Raw genomic sequence first — 17,421 nt, forward strand, 5'->3', positions numbered from 1 at the left:
CATTATCCATATTTGCACATGCACAGAACATAACTATCCATCTAGTTCCCCAGGGCTTCACTGATCCACCTAATTCCTCAGGGTCTCCCTTTCTCTTTCCTCCTCCCTCTCTCCCATCTGCTTGCACTTGTCTACTGATTTTCCTCCTATTACCTTAACTAATGTATTTTTTACTTAAAGGAAGGACTTTGTGGCTTCCCTTTGGATTATCTCAATTACTGACATCACAATTCTTGCATTTTGGGGTCACTATTAAGTAAAATAAGGTAACTTGAACAGAAGCACCATTACCCTGCAGCAGTAGCTCTAATACCCTAGATTCATGAGCAGGTAGCTTGTACAGAGTGGATACAGTGGACAAAGGAATGATTTACATCTCAGCAAGACTTAATGGGACTCACATAACAAATCACTCTGTTCAAAATATAGCACAATTGAAGATTTAAGAATTAGTATTTCTGAAATTTTTCATTTAGAATTTTCAGAAATTGATCAAGGGTAACTGGAACTGCAAAAAGTGAAACCACAGAAAAGGAGAGACCCCTATCAATCAAAAGATACCCAACCTCCTTTGAAATGAATCATTCAATGAATATGTAGCCACAGACCTGATCTCATTTCTTTGGGGTCCATATGTGTAAACACATATTACATGTCCATTGGCTGAGCTTTCTTAAAATTCACTTGTGGGGTTTGTGTATTTCCCTGCACTGTTTATTGACAGCCTGAGGGTTGGTGATAACAATGTTTAGAAAACCTGCAGGTCTGCAAGCCCTGGTTCCTCTGTGCTTTTACCATCTCCCAGCTGGGCCAGATGGCTCATTGTTCCAGAATGGGGGTCTGTACAGGAGGTTTCTGACTATATAATGGGGTAGTGAAAAGAAAGCAGCCTATATAAACCCTATGACAGGGTCTAGACGGTGGCGAGCCATTAGTAAGTGTTGATCATCGTAATTGTAGTTAAATACGGCTTTTCTTCCTAAAGAGATGGAGGAATGGACAACAGGGTGTCAGGAGCTTTGCCCCTTTGGTGCTACATGTGATTAGCAAACCACTTAGCAGTTCTGCCTTCAGTTTGCTGTCATGAGCTGTCGCAGCTTGTGGTCCAACTTCCATGGATTCTGTGACCTGGAATCACATTCAGAACTCCCAGGAGAACTCATGTCACCATGCATACATAGATGGCTTTGTGTGGTTGCAGAGAGGCCATTACATTGGCACATCCCTGGGGCATCATCCTCTGACCATAGGAGGATCTCACCAACTCTCCCACCCCCTGTAGCAAAGAGCAAGGGCCCTGTGGTACATTTGGAAACACATGATTCCTGTGGCAATCTGTTTCCTTATTAAGGCTGATTTGCTTAAATGTTCCCAATCCTCTGCCTTTCCCCATATTTTACTGTTTTACTGAAGTTGAAGTAGCATACAGGCAAAACAAACCCAACAACAAAACCCTTGAGTTTTTTCCTTGCTGAAGAAGATAACCCACCAGGCCAAGTCTGTTCTGCCCTGCTCACCAGTTCACTGTAATATCAGTGATTTGCACCAATCTATAGCACTCTGGTGCACAAGGCCTCTTAGACCCACACCGCAAATTAGAGAAAAGTAAACATAGTCTCTAATCCAATGATGTGCTACTTACGTTAAATCAATAGGCCTACATTTTTAGCCTGAATAAAACATGGATCCTTAATAGACTTATGTCCTCCAGTCAGGTCTAATGGGCCCTGTGGCGCTAAGATTGAGCTATAAATATGGGGCTGCAAGGGCTGTAAGTGTGAGAGCCCAGTGGACCAGTGGATGGCTGTAGGGAGTGCATTTGACATCTACTCCAGGGTGGGCGTGGCCAAAGTCAGGACACCTGCAGCACCTCCCCCAGGAAGCATGGACTCCTTTGGTGTCCACATTTTCTGTTCAATGTTTATTCCCCTCAGCAGGGAGAGCAGAGAGCTCAGCCAGGTGTGTGGCCTCAGGGTATGGCCTAGAGGCAAAGGGACAAGTGTTTCCAGGCACTAAGTGGCAAGTTTGCCCTAACCCACATTCCTCCCAAATAAGCAGGCATGGGGGAATCCATCCAGGCCAAAGCAAATTCCAAAAGGTGGGGATCAGGATTACCAGACTAAGCCAGGAGACAAGCCGCTGGTTTTATGTTTGGAGTGTTTCCATTCCCCAGGGCAATTCTCCACTAGGCAGGATGCAGCCAGACAGACCAGGGCTCACAGAAGGGGACTGAGCATGCATAGATGGCTCTGTGTTCTGAGATCCCTGGACCTTCCTTGGGAGTTAAGGCAGGGGACACAGGTAAGTCAGTGAGGACAGTACCTCTCAAATGTCATAGATTCTGACCTGCACTGGGAGGGAAGAAAGTGGGCGGCCGAGGAAGATACAGTGACCAAGGGCCATTGCCCTGTGTGCAAGGGGGAATGTGCAGATTCTGAACCAATTCTAGAGAAGTCGTTACTACAAGAATTTGTCTATCAGAAAAGAAAGTATGCAAGTAGCTGATTTCTGAATAAAATTAAAGAAGGGGGTGATAAGATTTTTTTGTTGTACAGATTAGAAATTCAACTAGCATCAGCAAAGAAGAAAGAATTATATTTTGCCCTTTAAATCCAGAAAGAGGGTGTGTGGGTACCTGTGTGTACCTGGAGCTGTGTGCACATAAAGGCTTGGTGGGTTAGTCAGTTTTGCGCTGCTGTGACCAAAAGACCCGACAGTGACAACTTAAAGGAGAAAAAGATTATTTTGGCTCAGGGTTTTAGAGGTCCCAGTCCACATTCAGCCAGGTCCATTGCTCTGGGCCTGAGGTGAGGCAGGTCACCGTGGTGGAAGGACATGGTAGAGGAGGCTGCTCAGCTCACACCAGCCAGGAAGCAGAGACAGACAGGAGGGGGACAGGGAGAGATGTAACCCCTGAGACCATGCCCCATGTCTGAGTGGCACTCTTCCTCCGCCAGCCCCCACCTGCCTCAGGTACTACCCTGTAGTCCGTTCAAAGTATTAACCCATCAAATGGATTAATTCCACTGACAACTCTGCTCTTGAGTTGAACACCTGCCCAGGTACCTTTTACCTGTTGCTAGAACTTTTTGTTATTGGCAGCCCCCCCAAAAAGCCACATGATTGGAGCAGGGAGAAGCATTTTCCCTAGAGAAGAGTCAGGAATCCAGGACATTAAAGACCAGTTGAAGGTCCGTGTTGGAGGTCAGAAGAAGTTTAATGTTAGAACTTTGGGAGGAGTGTTCTAGCATCTCTAATGATAGTGCTAATGCTAAACTTGGGGGGAAGTTGCTTATGGCCAGAAACAATCCAATCTGGTGCCTTCTGCTCTTTCCTATGACATATAGATTGAGTATTTATAAACAGCTTCATGATCAATAGGTTTGCAGAGAAGTCCTTGTAGTCTTGTAAAGTTGTGTGGACTTTTTTACCAAATAGAGGACAACCTCGTGTCTTTGAAGATAAAAGATGCTGATCAGTTCCATGGGTTATTTTGTAGACTTTGTTGTTGTTGGTAAGGTGTGGTTTTTTTCTTCTTGGTGTGTGTCTGTGTGTGCACACATGTTGTGGTCTTAATGTTTAGTTCTCTGGTATCCTTATATTGAAACCTAACCATTAAGGCCATGGTCTTAGAGGTGGGGCCTTTCAGAGGTGACTCAGCTCATGAGGGTGAAACCTCATAAATGCCTTAGTGGCCTTACAAAAAGGCCCCAGGGAACTTCCTTTTACCGTGTGACCAGCATGACTCCATCATGTAGAACCCAGGAAGCAGCCTCACCAGATGCTCGATCTGTCTGCACCTTCATCTCCAACTTCCCGGCTTCTAGGAGAGTGAGGGATTTTTGTTGTTTATAAGCCACTCATTGAACAGTTAAGACAGATGTGCTTCTATGTGTGTTTTGGTCTTTATTTTATTTTGGCTCCATGTTTATTTTACAAACGAATGAGTTGGTATTGTACACATGAATTTCAGATGAAAGTTATTAAAATACTTCAGTCAAATGGCTTAAACAATAAATGTAATTATTAAATGAGTTAACTGAAGATTCTCCAACTAGTGCAACGAGGCGGGTTCCATCAGGACTAAATCTTCGTATTAGGCACTTTCCCTGCAGAAGTGGCTCTTTTCTTCCCTTGGACTTATTCAGTTTGCTGCAGGCCTCAGGACAGGTCAACAGGGACATCTCACGGTCCTCCCCCATGGAAGGACACAGAGGGAGCTCCCTTTCCTGATGCCCTCGGAGACATCTCTGGAGTCTGAACAAGAGCTCACATACTTGCTTTCTGGCCTGACCACAGGCAACTTCAGAGCTCTCCCTGATGGACCCATGGGGAACAGCTGTCTTCCCGTGGTAGCTGTGGTCACAGCCAGGGCACTGCGGGCTGTGTACAGGGCTGCCCTCTTGACTTGGTACTTCTGTTGTGACTGAGCACAACCACTCTCCTCCCAGGCAGAAGCCTCCTCATCAGGCAGCTCTCCCATGGCCTCCTGGGGGCGGGGGGTGCAGGAGACACTCTTTTTCCATCAGTGCTCAGAGCTCCATTCACCCCCACCCCTGCTCCACAAGACTCAGAAGCTTTTTGCCCAGGGCCTCCAGGCAATGAGGTGACCACCCACCTGTGCTGACCACCTTTCCACACAGTCACAGGGAGTGGTGTGCAGGAGCACCCTGGGGTTTAGCCTCTTGCTTGTTTCCTTGCAGAGAGGGGCCTGCTGCTCCTTGCCTTTGGCCTTGTCCTAAACGGCTCCTCCGACACCCAGAGGTTCAGATCAGCTCAGTCTTCGCGAGTCTCGGCATCGTATGTTTCACCTCCTGACTGTCTCTGGACTGATCATGTGGTCAGGAGGAGGGATGTGCTCACTGATTGGAGCCATTTGATTACTACCTGAATCTGGAGTTGGCTTGTAGATACCCACAGGATGCACAAGAGGGACAGACTCCTGTGGGAACATCAGGGGGCCTTCTGAGCCCTTGGGCATCTCTGGCTGAAGGCACCTGGCCCCACCTACGCATCCCTCCACAGCCAGGCTTACAGTTAATTGTTTCTCCTTGTGTGAGCCAGGGTCCCATCAGGAAAGCACAATCACGAAACGTGATTTAAACAGGGAAAGTTCAGCAAGATTATTAGCTGCAACAGGGGATTGGAGTAATGAGGGTTTAGTTACTAAGGAGAGCATCATAGAATATCAGATCAGAAGATACAAGGAGCAGCCAGTGTCTCCAGGGTGAAGACAGATTGCCCTGAGTTTGGACCCTGCATCCTTGCTTGAGAGAAAGTGGATGGGCTGGGGATGTGGCTCAAGCGGTAGCACGCTCGCCTGGCATGCGTGCGGCCCGGGTTCGATCCTCAGCACCACAAACAAACAAAGATGTTGTGTCTGCCGAGAACTAAAAAATAAATATTAAAATTCTCTCTCTCTCTCTTTCTCTCTCTCTCTTAAAAAAAAAGAAAAGAAAGTGGCTGTAACTCAGTAAATAACAGAGAAGTCACCGTAGTACTGTGACCCAGAACCCACCATGGGAAGATTGCTGGAAATCATCTACCTTCTCTAGTGCCACAGAAACCTGCTCTTGGGGAAGGTCCCATCAGGGGCAGTCTACTGCAAATGACCTCGTAGAGTTTAGTGGGAGAAGCTGCATCTGCCAGATGTTACTGTCCACCATGCAGCCTGCAAGACTGGGGCTGCAGAAGTTGTCTACCTGCAGGGGGTTGGGTGCTGGAGAAGCTGCAGGCTGCTCAGGAGCTGAGCTCAGAGGCCTGGAGTCTGCAGGTAGGAAACTGAACCAGGGAGTGGAATGCCTGGCTCTCTAGTGCCCTCTACTGACGAAGTTCAGTATTGGAAAATCAGTGAAAGGAGCCCATATCCATTTTTTTCAACGCAGGTGATACAGGGTGAATTTGAGGATGAGAGGAAATGAATAACATAAGTGTCGAACATCTCTCTCATAGTTAAATTAGATAATTCAATGTTCTTTCAAGTGAGGTGAGATTTAATTTAGAAGGCTCCAAGATAAGCTTTCTTAATTGTAAATCTTGAGTATTATTTACATATATATTCATATATCTTATATGAATATATTTCGTATATTTTATATACACTCACATATTTTATAATTGCTCTATAGTTTATATATTCAGATATGTCTGTGTATATATATCTATATAATATGTAGTCTGTATATCAACTATTATATATTATATCTGTATGTGGAAACTATAAAGCAATCATATAAAATGTGCACATTCATAGACTGCATTAACATTTTGTCAAATAGAAAAGAGTCAAGCTGATTTAAAATAGCTTCTTAAAAGCATTACTAAGATTAGCCCTGGTATGTGGATTTGGCCACCATCTTGGATATAGTGCCCAAGTGGCTAAGGACTAGGAATCTCCGACATAATTATATGGGAGAAAATGTGACAACTTGTGTGGAGGATGGCATTTCCATATTGTCTTAATTACACTCCTTATATAGAGATAAGGAAAAATAAATGAGCAAGGCCACCGAGGTCTCAGCGCCTGGCAGCAGTCTGGGAATTAAGAAGTGAACTCAGGGTTGGGACTGAGGAAATCCATGAAGTTGCAGAATGTCTGCACTTCCTGGCTGTGTTTACTTGGGGGCCTTTTGGAACTGTGACATGTATTCTGCTGGGTAAAGGAAGTGGTCCATGGTGACCCTTGGAATCTGTGTGTGTGAAGTTCAGGCTGAGGACCAGCCCCTGGCTTCCCAGGCACACACTGCCCTGTGTGCTGTTAGGCCTCTTCTGATCTTCAAGTGTCCAGCCCACCTGCTGGCCTGGCATTTGGTTGGGCAACTGGTTCCTCTATGGCAGCAATGTTAGTGTCAGGGAGCACTAGGCATAGCGTCCATGCATTGAAAATGATTGTTCTGATTTTCTCTTATACTTCTCTGTCAGAAAGAGGAGAATCAACATCTACTTCTATTGTAAAGGACACAGGGAGCCTTCTACAGGCTGTGGGCTGGTTAAAGTAGACCTGCAGGGGTGGAGTATTGGTGACAGGGATTTAGGACACAGCAATGTGTGCCAGGACATCCATCTGAGAGCCTTCATGATGCACTGCTGTGTTTCTGGGGCTCTGTTTGATCATCTGGAAGACAGAAATCCTCGAGTCAACAGCCTCCTCTCAGTGACCAATGTATCAGCCAGGGGATGTGCCACAAAGCTTTGCAAATGAACACATTGTGAGTTTTCAGGAAGAACATCTCTTCAATTACAGTTCCTCAAGGGTACCCCGGTGCCTCAAGATTTGTAGACCAGTTTCTGGTTGTAGAGAACAAATTTTTAAAAATTGTATGAACACTTATAAATTTAGTTGAAGATGCATTGTAAAATAATGTAAGAATGGCAAGAAGCCAGTGAGAGCAGGGGTTGTTGTTTGAGTGATAGCTGCGTGGTCAGCCATGCCTGGGAATAGAAAGCTTTAGCAAGGGAACACTGGGGGCTAGAAGGATGGAGAGGTCAGATCAGACAAATCACCAAGATGGTTTCTGAGTTTCTGATTTTAAAGTGCCTTGCTAGGTTGTTCTTTCTAGTGACTCCTAGAAAAATCTTAAGTCATTTTTGAAACATGGACATGACAGAAACAGTGAAAGTTTCACAGGAGTAACTGATGCTTGGGGAAATGTGACCCAAGAGATGCTGGTGATTTTCTGTGTAGTGGAAGGCAAGGGCTCTGTTCACCCGACTTTCATTCATCCAACACAAGATCTGCTCCTGGCCACATTCTAAGGGAGGCGCTGATGGGTAAGGCATAATCTGTGACCTGGAACGGCTCCTATGGTGTCAGGGGAGTCAACACAGTTTGAAAATCTTTCCCATAAATGTGGAAACAAAGTCTAAAGGAACATAAAAGATTTGAGGCCTGAGATTCAGGAAAAAACACAGAGGAGGTGATGTTGGAGATGGATGTTGGATTTAGTGAGAGTTCACTAGCCATATGAGAGCAAGGATGGCAGGTCAGGCAGTGGGACTCGTGGAGAGATTGGAGATGCAAGAACATGATGTGCAAGAGGTGCCTCCTTGCAGATTTACTCGGGGAAGGGGGTCTTGTGTAAAGGGCCTACTGGGGAAAAGGAGGTGGCCGTGAATGAGGCTGTAAGTATGAGCAGGGTCTGCAGAAACTTTGACATGTAGACAGGAATATGGACTCCAGATGGCAGAGATGAGAAACATGTGTTACCACCCAGCTGCATGTGCCCATGGCAGACATCACTAGCTGATCCCAGCACTTCTTCCTGCTCAAGCCTCTTTCTTCTCGACTCTCTCTTGCTGCCTAGTTGGATTGCTTAGAAATAGTCATTGAGGCGACATTTCCTACTTCTAGCAGAGTCGGGGGAACTGGAAGAGGTTTTAGTGAGGATCAGAACATGATGCTAATGAGGCCAAGATCTGTTTCACAATGCTCTTTACATTTAAACAAAATACAGCCACTTTTGTCTTTCCAGAGAGACTGGAATCATGTGATCAGGGTGCCTCAGGCTGGAGGTTAAAAAGTGTTGGCTCTTGGGGCCTAATAAAGCCTCAGATGTGCTTTGTTTGCCTTTAAAATGCTTAATTATTTACCCACATTGAAAAAAAAAAAACACTAAGAGATTCTACATATGCTTCTTGGCAAATCTGGAAACTCCTAAACACTGTGTGGACATTCCCACTGGCAACAGTCAAGCCCACCTGACCAGTGGCTGCTCATCTGGCTGGGCAACATTTGCTGGGGTTGGCTATAGCAATGGTATTCCTGTCACAGTCCCTCCTTGGTGTCCCTGGGGATGGGTCCTGGGAACCCACCTGGAACCAAAGCTCTCATTGATCAAGCCCTGAATGCAAAACATGCAACATTTACATAGACCCTCAGCACTTCCTCTGAAGCTTGAGATGCTCTCTACAGGACCAATGACACCAAGCACAGTGTCCGGACTATGTGCATGAAGTTAGAGTGCACTGCCCAGGGAGTCACAGCAGGGAAAGGGGCTCCAACATGTTCCGGACACTCTTGGTATTTTCTCCAAATATTGTTGGGTGAGGTTGGGGGCTGGGTGGCCTGTGGACATAGAGAGATGATCATGTATATGCCATAGCTACTTCAGTCATCCACGCCTCCACCTGCAGAATTTCATACATTTAATTTTAAAACTTTAGCTCCTGCTCCTTGATCCTGATAATAGTTTATGAAATATTCCTAGAAAGTCGTTATGAAAAAAATCACATAAAAAATGGCATCATGTAGACTAGATTGTGTTATGGAATATTGGATAAATTTATGATAATTTTTTTTCTTATGAAAATCTAGGTTTTTCCATATGGGAACATTTTGAATTAAGGATGCTTAAGTTTCCTCCTGGGAGGGTGACTCCTTGGGCCACACAGAACAAGAATTTTGAGTCTGGATTCTACTCCAGTCTTTCTCAAGGCCAAAGATGTTCAACATGACATCTTACAACAAGGTTCTCCATGTCCTTATACATGGAGTGGGAAGAGCTCCAGCGCTAGTTTCAATCCTCATGGTGAGCTGAGACTCAAGTGTCTTGAACTCGAAATTCAGGGAGCTCAAGCAGACAGGGACACGTAGTAGAGAATAAGAATCATAGCCCTCTTGGAACAGAGCAAGCTGAGAGTGTCACTTGGGGCTGTAGAAGGGAAAACCAGCAGAAATCGAGGGGTAATGGTGCAGAACCTGAGAGGCACATTGTATTTCAGCGTTTGCCTGAGCACCCACCTACTTTTTCCACCTGAAGGTGAGCGCTGGCTCTCATCCCGCCCTGGCCTTGGTTGGCTCTTGTTTCCAGCGCCCACTTGGGTCAGGGCTCTGGAGGGGGCTCCGGGGCACGGTTTCCGCTGTCCCTCTACAGAGGACCCGGGCGCGGTGGCGCGGGCGCTTCTCTTTTCTGATCTTACCGTGATTCCTGCTTCCGTTTCCCCCTTTAGGATCCTGGGCACAGTAATGAGGTTTTAAATCCTTCACCAGCGCCACGAAAGGCAGCCAGGGGCCCTGTTAGTGTGACCTTTTCAGCTCTGTGTGATTTAGGGACTCGGTCGTTTGTCTTCTCCCTTTGTAAATAACAGCCGTCAAAGAGAGGGATGGGGAGCCCCGGTGGCCCTCGGCGCCCACTGGACAGCTGTTAAATGACCAGACGAGGCTCTATGTGGTCCCCGCGGGGCTACAGTGCTGGATCCCGTCCTCTACCTTGGAGCTCTTCTTCCTCGGGAGGGGATTGAGTTCTCCCTTGGGTGGCTGTGGTAGCCGGCTTTATGTCAGCTTGGAGGGGCGCAGACTTATTTTGGCTCATGGTTTCAGAGGTCTCAGTCCACGGCCAGCCGGCTCCGCTGCTCTGGCCCTGGGTGAGGCAGAACATGGAGGCAGGGGCGTGGCAGATGGTGTGCCAGGGGCCTGGCAGAGCGACAGGGGTGTGGCCAAAGGGCCTGGTGGGTGGGCGTCACAGATGGGTGTGGCCGGGGCGTGGCAGAGGGACTTGGCAGTGGGACTTGGCAGAGGAAGGCTGTCATCTCAATGCAGCTGGGAAGCAGAGAGAGACACTGAGCCTCCAGAGCAGCTCAGTGACCTACCTCCTCTAACTAGGTCCCACCTCCAGGAGTCCATCAGCTAGCTATCAATGGATCAATTCATTCTGGATTAATTCACGGACAAGGTCAGAGCACTTAGGAGGCACTCATTGCCTAAAAGCCCCGCCTTGGAACCTTGCTGTGTTGCAAGGGTCATACTTCCATCACATGAGGATTTGGGGCGACATTCTGGATCCAAACCTTAACAGTAACCTCTGGTAATATTCGGAGATACTGAATCGCCAAGGAATTGCTTCCATTCATTAAAAACCATTTTATTGAGGTACAATTAACATATAAAGAGCCGCACCTGTGTAATGCGTTCCACCTGGTGAGCATGGCGGTCATGAGACCATCATTGCAGTTTGTGCCAGGAATCGTCCCAGGCTCCCTAAGTTTCCTTCTGCCCTCCTTATTATTACTGAGTGATAAGATGCTCTGCATTTTTGGAGAGCCTGGGCTAGGAAGCCAGGACAGGATAATCACCTCTGTCACATTGGACCACTCTCCTGTGGCCTTCCCAACACCTGACTGGAGTGGGCTGGACCTGGAGTCTGCACTGGGCTCAGGACACAGTGGACTTGCTTTTGGGATCCCCCAGCCTCAAGGTGAGGTTCCCCAGGTAAGATGGGAGAAGTCTTCCGCGTTGGGGGTGGTTGTGAACAGAGTGAAACAAAGAAGCCCATCCCCGATTAGACTCCCTCTATATATTATAGCCCCTATGGCTGCAGGTCCCCCTAAAGACCAAGGGCCAGAGAGGCGCCCAAGGACCCTGGAACCCAAGAGTGGTCCTGAAAACCAGGTGGATGGAAGGAAAATAGAAACAGGAGTGACCAACACTGTGGGTGCTATTTAATCCTGGGTCCTCATGTCAGCTATTGTCCCCCAAGTAGGGAACCCCGGATGCCATTCCTGTGCTTGACCAGGTGCCGTGTGAAGGTGTGAGTGGCTGTGAGTCCTTTCAGAGTCTTGTGACATAAAGCAGGTGGTTTTAAAGTCCCACATACCAGATGGTTCACCCCATTTACCACTTGAGTCTGTTTCTCGTGCGGTGAGAGGATGATATGCACTTCAGGGACATCGAGGGGATCAAGACAGCAAAGCCATGGAAAGGGAGGTGACAAAGTGGGAAAGACAGCCTGGACTTGGATCCCTCCTCTGCAGAGCACTGTGTGGCCTTTGGGGAGCCACCCCACCTCTCTGTGCCTTGGATTCCTCTTCTGTACAGGCAGGATATTGATGGTACCTACTTAATTACACCCTGGGTAAATGTCAGATGAGCTGAGCACTTTAGCTGGCTCACAGTCTGTGGTCAATCAATGTTCTTAGTGTGACATGTAGCATAGATGGGATCTAGCTTGTAAGACACCAAGTGGCCGTGACCTTTTTATCTCAGGTGTGAATCAGGAGCCACTGCCATCATCAGATCAGCCAGTCAGCAGACAAGGGCCTGTGGGGGGCATGCTGGTCAGGCACATGTGCAGGGGACACCTGCTCAGTTAGTGTCCAGAAGAGGAGGACAGAGCCTCCTGTGGGCTGAGGGGGAGGGTGGCAATCCTCCTGGGGTGGGAGGAGGCCGCCTCTCCAGGCCGAAGGAGGAGGTTGGACGCCAGGGACAGCTTCCAGTCATTTCCAGGGGAGAATTTTAAGATGAAATGTGATGTGATTTGTGACTTTGAAGAACTGAAAGGTCAGGTCAGAGGCGGCTATTTCTCTAGAGCTAAAACACGACTCAGTGGAACAGAAGGTAGGGACAACCCTGAGAAGATTCACGAGTCCAGGGGTTCTGTAATACTGGACAGAGGCCCTGGCCAGTCCTGCCTTAATTTAAGGAAAACTTGTCCCCTAGAAAGAGGGAATGCTCCAGGGGCGTTTAGGCCGACTCAGAAGACCACAAACAGAGATGGTGGAAAGTGATGGAGTTGGAAGGAAGACATGCAGAGGGCCTCCAGGCAGGACACAGAGCGGCCGGCTGAGCACATGCCTGGCTTCAAGGGAGGTGACTGCTGCTCACTAGAGCCGGCGATCTAGGAGCCAAGAGCAACTGCGCAATCAAACTGGAACTTCCCTGAGGGGAACGGCCCTCCCTGTGGACATTCTCTTCCCTCTCCTCCGTCCACCAGCCACTAGAGGATGATGGGGCTGACTCCTGTGTGACTAAGGCTTGTCCCCACCCCCCATGCCAATGACTGCAGCACTCTCCTTCCATTTGCAATTCACCAAGAGACTTCACACACTGTGACTTATTCCCTCCAGGTGACAGGTGTCAAGTGGGCAAGGGGCAGTCCTCGTGATCTCTTCTTCAAGAAGACATAGAAATTGCAGTTTCAGGGGGTGCACTCTCTGGCCCCCCTCAGCCAGGCCTTCCAGGACTCCGTGATGGACACACGAACCCAAACATGTTCTTCGTTTCCGAATCTTAGGTTGTACCAACTAGACCAGCCTTCTGAATTGCAGCCACCAGAAAGCACTTTTTGTTTGAGAAATTTTATTATAATTAAATTAGATGCATCCCTAGTGAGTGTGAATTAACTAGTCAGAGGTGGAACCCTGGACACGAATAATTTTCTGGAACATCCCCTGGTGATGATAAGCTTGGAAATCATCCATAATATTATCCATATGGAATTATCCATAATCTGCCTGCAGCTGCATTTTGAATGGAGGAACTGTCTCCATGCTCCACCACAGAATGCTGTCTCCAGGGCCAACAGCCTCTTTCACAGCTTTTAGAAAATAAATGAATGCCTCCCCCTTTTTTGATATGTTACAGTCCTATTTCCCTGGGGCTGCCATTCCTGTGCTCTAGGTCACGCCATCTTTATTTTTATTTTCCTTTTTCTCTTACTGCATCCTTTCTCTCATCCATCCAGCAATAAATATAGTCATCTATTTATAAGAGCAAACCTACGTCTCTAGGAATAACCAGTGAATAACTACGGCCTCCTCTGCTCCAGGCACCAGGCACCAGGGCCTGTCTGTGACTTCTACAAGGGAAATGCGTCACTAATAATGCCCTCACCAGTGTCAGCAATGTTCTTTTCCAAAACACCTTCAACCCTAGGCATGGATTTGCTGGTCTGCACTCATCCCAAGAGTTTATGCAAAGGGTTCCGATTCCCAGCCTGGAAGGAAGTGGGTCAGGATGGACACCGATGCAGAGGGAGGTAGACAGAGCCTCAGAGAGGAGACCCGCGCAGTCTTTGTGTTTCCTGCCAGTGGAAGGGCTTATGATGACTGTGCCTGAAACCAAAGGAGCTAGGCACAAGAAAAGACACAGCCCACCTGCTGGGAACACTCAGCCAGGAGCATCGCTCCAATCAGGAAGCGGGACTCGAGATTTGTGGTTTCCAGACTTGCCACAAAGCCATGTGCAGAACTGCGATTCACTTTGATGACACCATTTCCACAACTAGTGCTATCAGAGAGTCTATAAAAGAGAGGTGCCTGTAAACACTTTAGGAGTAAAAGGGAGAAGTCTGCAAACACGGCAGAAGTGAAGTGTTTTCTCTCCTGAGTTTTGGGAACCATTATTTGCTCAAGAAATCAAGTGTCTTGAGGGGATGAATCTCCAGCATGGGGGCACCATGAGGGGAGGATGGCTGGCTGCCTTGGAGGTGAATTTCAAGGCAGACACAAGTGGAACCAGGGCAGAATCCCTTCTCCCGTGGTGCAGCTACTCAGCAGATTAGATGGGAAGCGTTTATGTTGAATAATGTCTTCTGACTCCACATTGGGTTGGCATTATCTGAGAAGATGGAGTTTGCTGCTAATGGCCCTCTGTTCATCTCCCAGCTCAGCAGCTGCTCAGATTACAAAAGAAAGAAGAGATGGGCTCACCTATCAGGCCTCCCCAAGTCTTCAGCAATGGGCTTCCTGCCTTTTTTCTGGGGTGATTCTGTCACCTTTGGGAGTGCTATGGGACCAGGAGTGAGAATTCTGGAACTTTCCCAAGGCTGACCATGGGCCTCTTTCTAGGATTCTATTTGTCTTAACTTATTGATCACCTAGTCTTTTGAATCACTGGACAGTGACATAAAAAAAAATCATGTCCTTGTATATAATTATAAACACAGTTGTCAAATGTAGGCAGTAACTATTACATTAGCCTCATTTTCCAGATGAGTCTCTGGGGCATGATCTCTCAAATATTTGGCCCAGTTCCTTGGTTGCAAAGTGTGGAGCTGGACGTGAACCCAAGCGGCTTGGCGGGAGATTGCTGCATCTCTTGGTGATGGCAATTCCCAGGGAGGGTAGGCACTATTCCTGGCTCCTGGTCTTGCAGAGATTTTTATTTGCCTTCCCAGCTCTGACACCATTTCTCCCGGCGGAGCTTTGCCTCTGGACTGGGCTCTCCAAAGCAATAGAGAAAATGTTATTTACTTGTCCTTTCAAATTTTCTGAAGTTGTCCATTACTCAGGAGGCTCCCTGGGGCCACCTGCAGCCCCTCTTCAAAGCTCTTTGTCTCTGAATAATTGAGAAAACACTACTTTCTCTCCCTTGGTTATAGCAGCTTAAGACGGGAGGAGCTGAGCTCTTGTGGGTAGGTCTGGTGATTCCAGAACCTTCTTACTTCTTCCCAGCCCATGCTGACCAGAGAGGTGGCACAGTGGTGTGGGCAGCTCCCCTTTCCCGTGCTCTCATCCACCAACCATAGGCCACCACATCATTGGCTTTCTAGCAGGACTTTCTAAGCTAGGCTCCATCTGCTGCTGGGCTGTGACCAAAGGATTACAGTTTTCCACTTTTGTCAAAGCAAGTATTTTTGACACTGGGAAAATTCAATCTCACCTACTTGAACAAGCATAACTAATAGGCTCCAAATGGCTATAGGTTTAGTGTCATAATTGTTAACACCCAAATTTTCTCTATCTATAAAAATGCGAGAAACAATTATAGAAAACCTGCTGCTCCCTGTGTCTTGGAGCATAACTGTCTGTCATTATGCACCTCTTGGAATGCCTTGAGTGCCAAGCAGCTCTCTATTGTCTTATCCAGTGGCAAACCCTGGCTCTTTGGGCCTCTGGCATCCCTTTTTAAATACAAAGGGGGAAAATAACAAGCTTTTTCTCAGATGTTGCTTTAATTAACTTATGCAGCTTGTCCTATGGAATTTACCATGTAGGATGCCCCTCTTTTTAACACTTCAATGTTTGGGGACTAGATCTAGAAAGCTTGTCTTCAAGAGGAACTTGTCTTCTTTTCCCCTGGAGAGTCTCTTGAGTCACTGGGCTGTGGCATTAAAAAAAAGTCTTCATATTTAATAATAAATAAAATTGCAACATATTTTCAAGACAGTGTTACTGCAGTAATTAACGGTCTTGGGAAGCCTCGCCTAGCTGCCCGTGGCTGGGGACACAGATGGCAGAGCGTGGGAGCAGATTCTGTCAAACAATTATCCATGGGTCAAACTGGGAAGCACATAGAATTCTTTAAGCATTTTTCAGCCACTGTTAAGTACAAAAGAGGTATAATTTTAAACATCACTTGTAGATATTGTAAAATTAACATCATAGAGATTTAATGAGTCAGAAGCTTGTGCAAAGTCTTAGCAGAAGCCTCTGCTCATTCTACCTAATGCGGGCATGTGCGATTAGCGTGTCTCTCATGCCAGCACGGGATGCTTGGAGCATAGTCACAAAATAACCATATGCAAAGAATTCCCAGTAAACATGTATCAGTGGCTTATAAAAAATAGAAGATTATTTGCTAGAGTCTGTGCTTTTTACATCTCTGGGGGGATTCTCTTAAACAAGTAATTAGTCTAATCATTAATTGTTAATTAGGACAGTCTTTTTGCAAATACTTTTGGTCTGTCTGGAGAATGGCTATGAACCACCTGTTGGCTTATTTTTGTCCTCTGACAGTTGGAAGCTTAAGGAAATAGTAGAGCCTTTTCCTGAAAGGAGTAAACATCTTCTGCTGAAACGGCAGAATTTATGCAACAGCTTTATAGTCAACATATCTTATTAACCAAACCAAACCTGGAAATTACCACTGATGGGCATGAAAGAGAAATTGCCTCAGAAAAACTTCATGTCAACATTGTCAACATCCCAGAAACAAAGAATGATGATTTCCATTTCCCTGCATGTAGCAATCCATCTGTTAAATGATCACCATGATGATTCCAGAAAAGACAAAATCTGCTCAGGTGCACACCGAGGGATAAAACCAATGGGTATTTTGGAAAGTCACAAAACAAAAGTGCCTCCTTTAAAATACAAGGTGCAGCTGTTGTGGAAAATTCAAAGAATGAAAATTCAGAGTGCAAGAGGAAGAGAAAACTCAGGGTGCCTGTAACAGAGTAAAATTATTTATGCAAGAATAACCTACGTTGTCTGAAACACAGTGAGGGATTCCAGATTAAGGAGGTGGTAAAACCACCCGTGGCTTATAATCAGGGAGTCTCTCAAACACTGCTGGCTGAGAGCAGCTCATCAGGGGCTCTGGTGAGCCTTTGGCAGCTCAGAGAAGCAGAGTATGAGGAAGCAAGGGGAGGTGTAAGTGCCAAGCAAGCAGATGGGGTGGCATCAATGTCCTGTGACTCCACGTGGCCAAGGGCCATTAAGAGCAGCTCAGCCACCCTCTTACCTTCCAGCCCTTAGCACTCTCCTGAGTTTTATTGTACTAAAAAGACAAGAAGTTCTTCCTCTTTCTAAGGTTTGTGGAATTACCGTGTGGGAGCTGGGTAAAAATCATCAGGTGTGGGCTTGTGTTCTGGTGGCCCCGCAGTGTCACCACTGGGATGGAAACTGAGGTGGAGAAAACGAATGCATTTTCAGTTGGCCCAGAGCAGCGGTCTGACTTCAGATGTTTCGCCTCCCAGGGGACCT

The sequence above is a fragment of the Spermophilus citellus genome (genome assembly GCF_964194105.1).
Source record: "Spermophilus citellus genome assembly, chromosome: 3".
In the NCBI taxonomy this organism is placed as follows: Eukaryota; Metazoa; Chordata; class Mammalia; order Rodentia; family Sciuridae; genus Spermophilus; species Spermophilus citellus.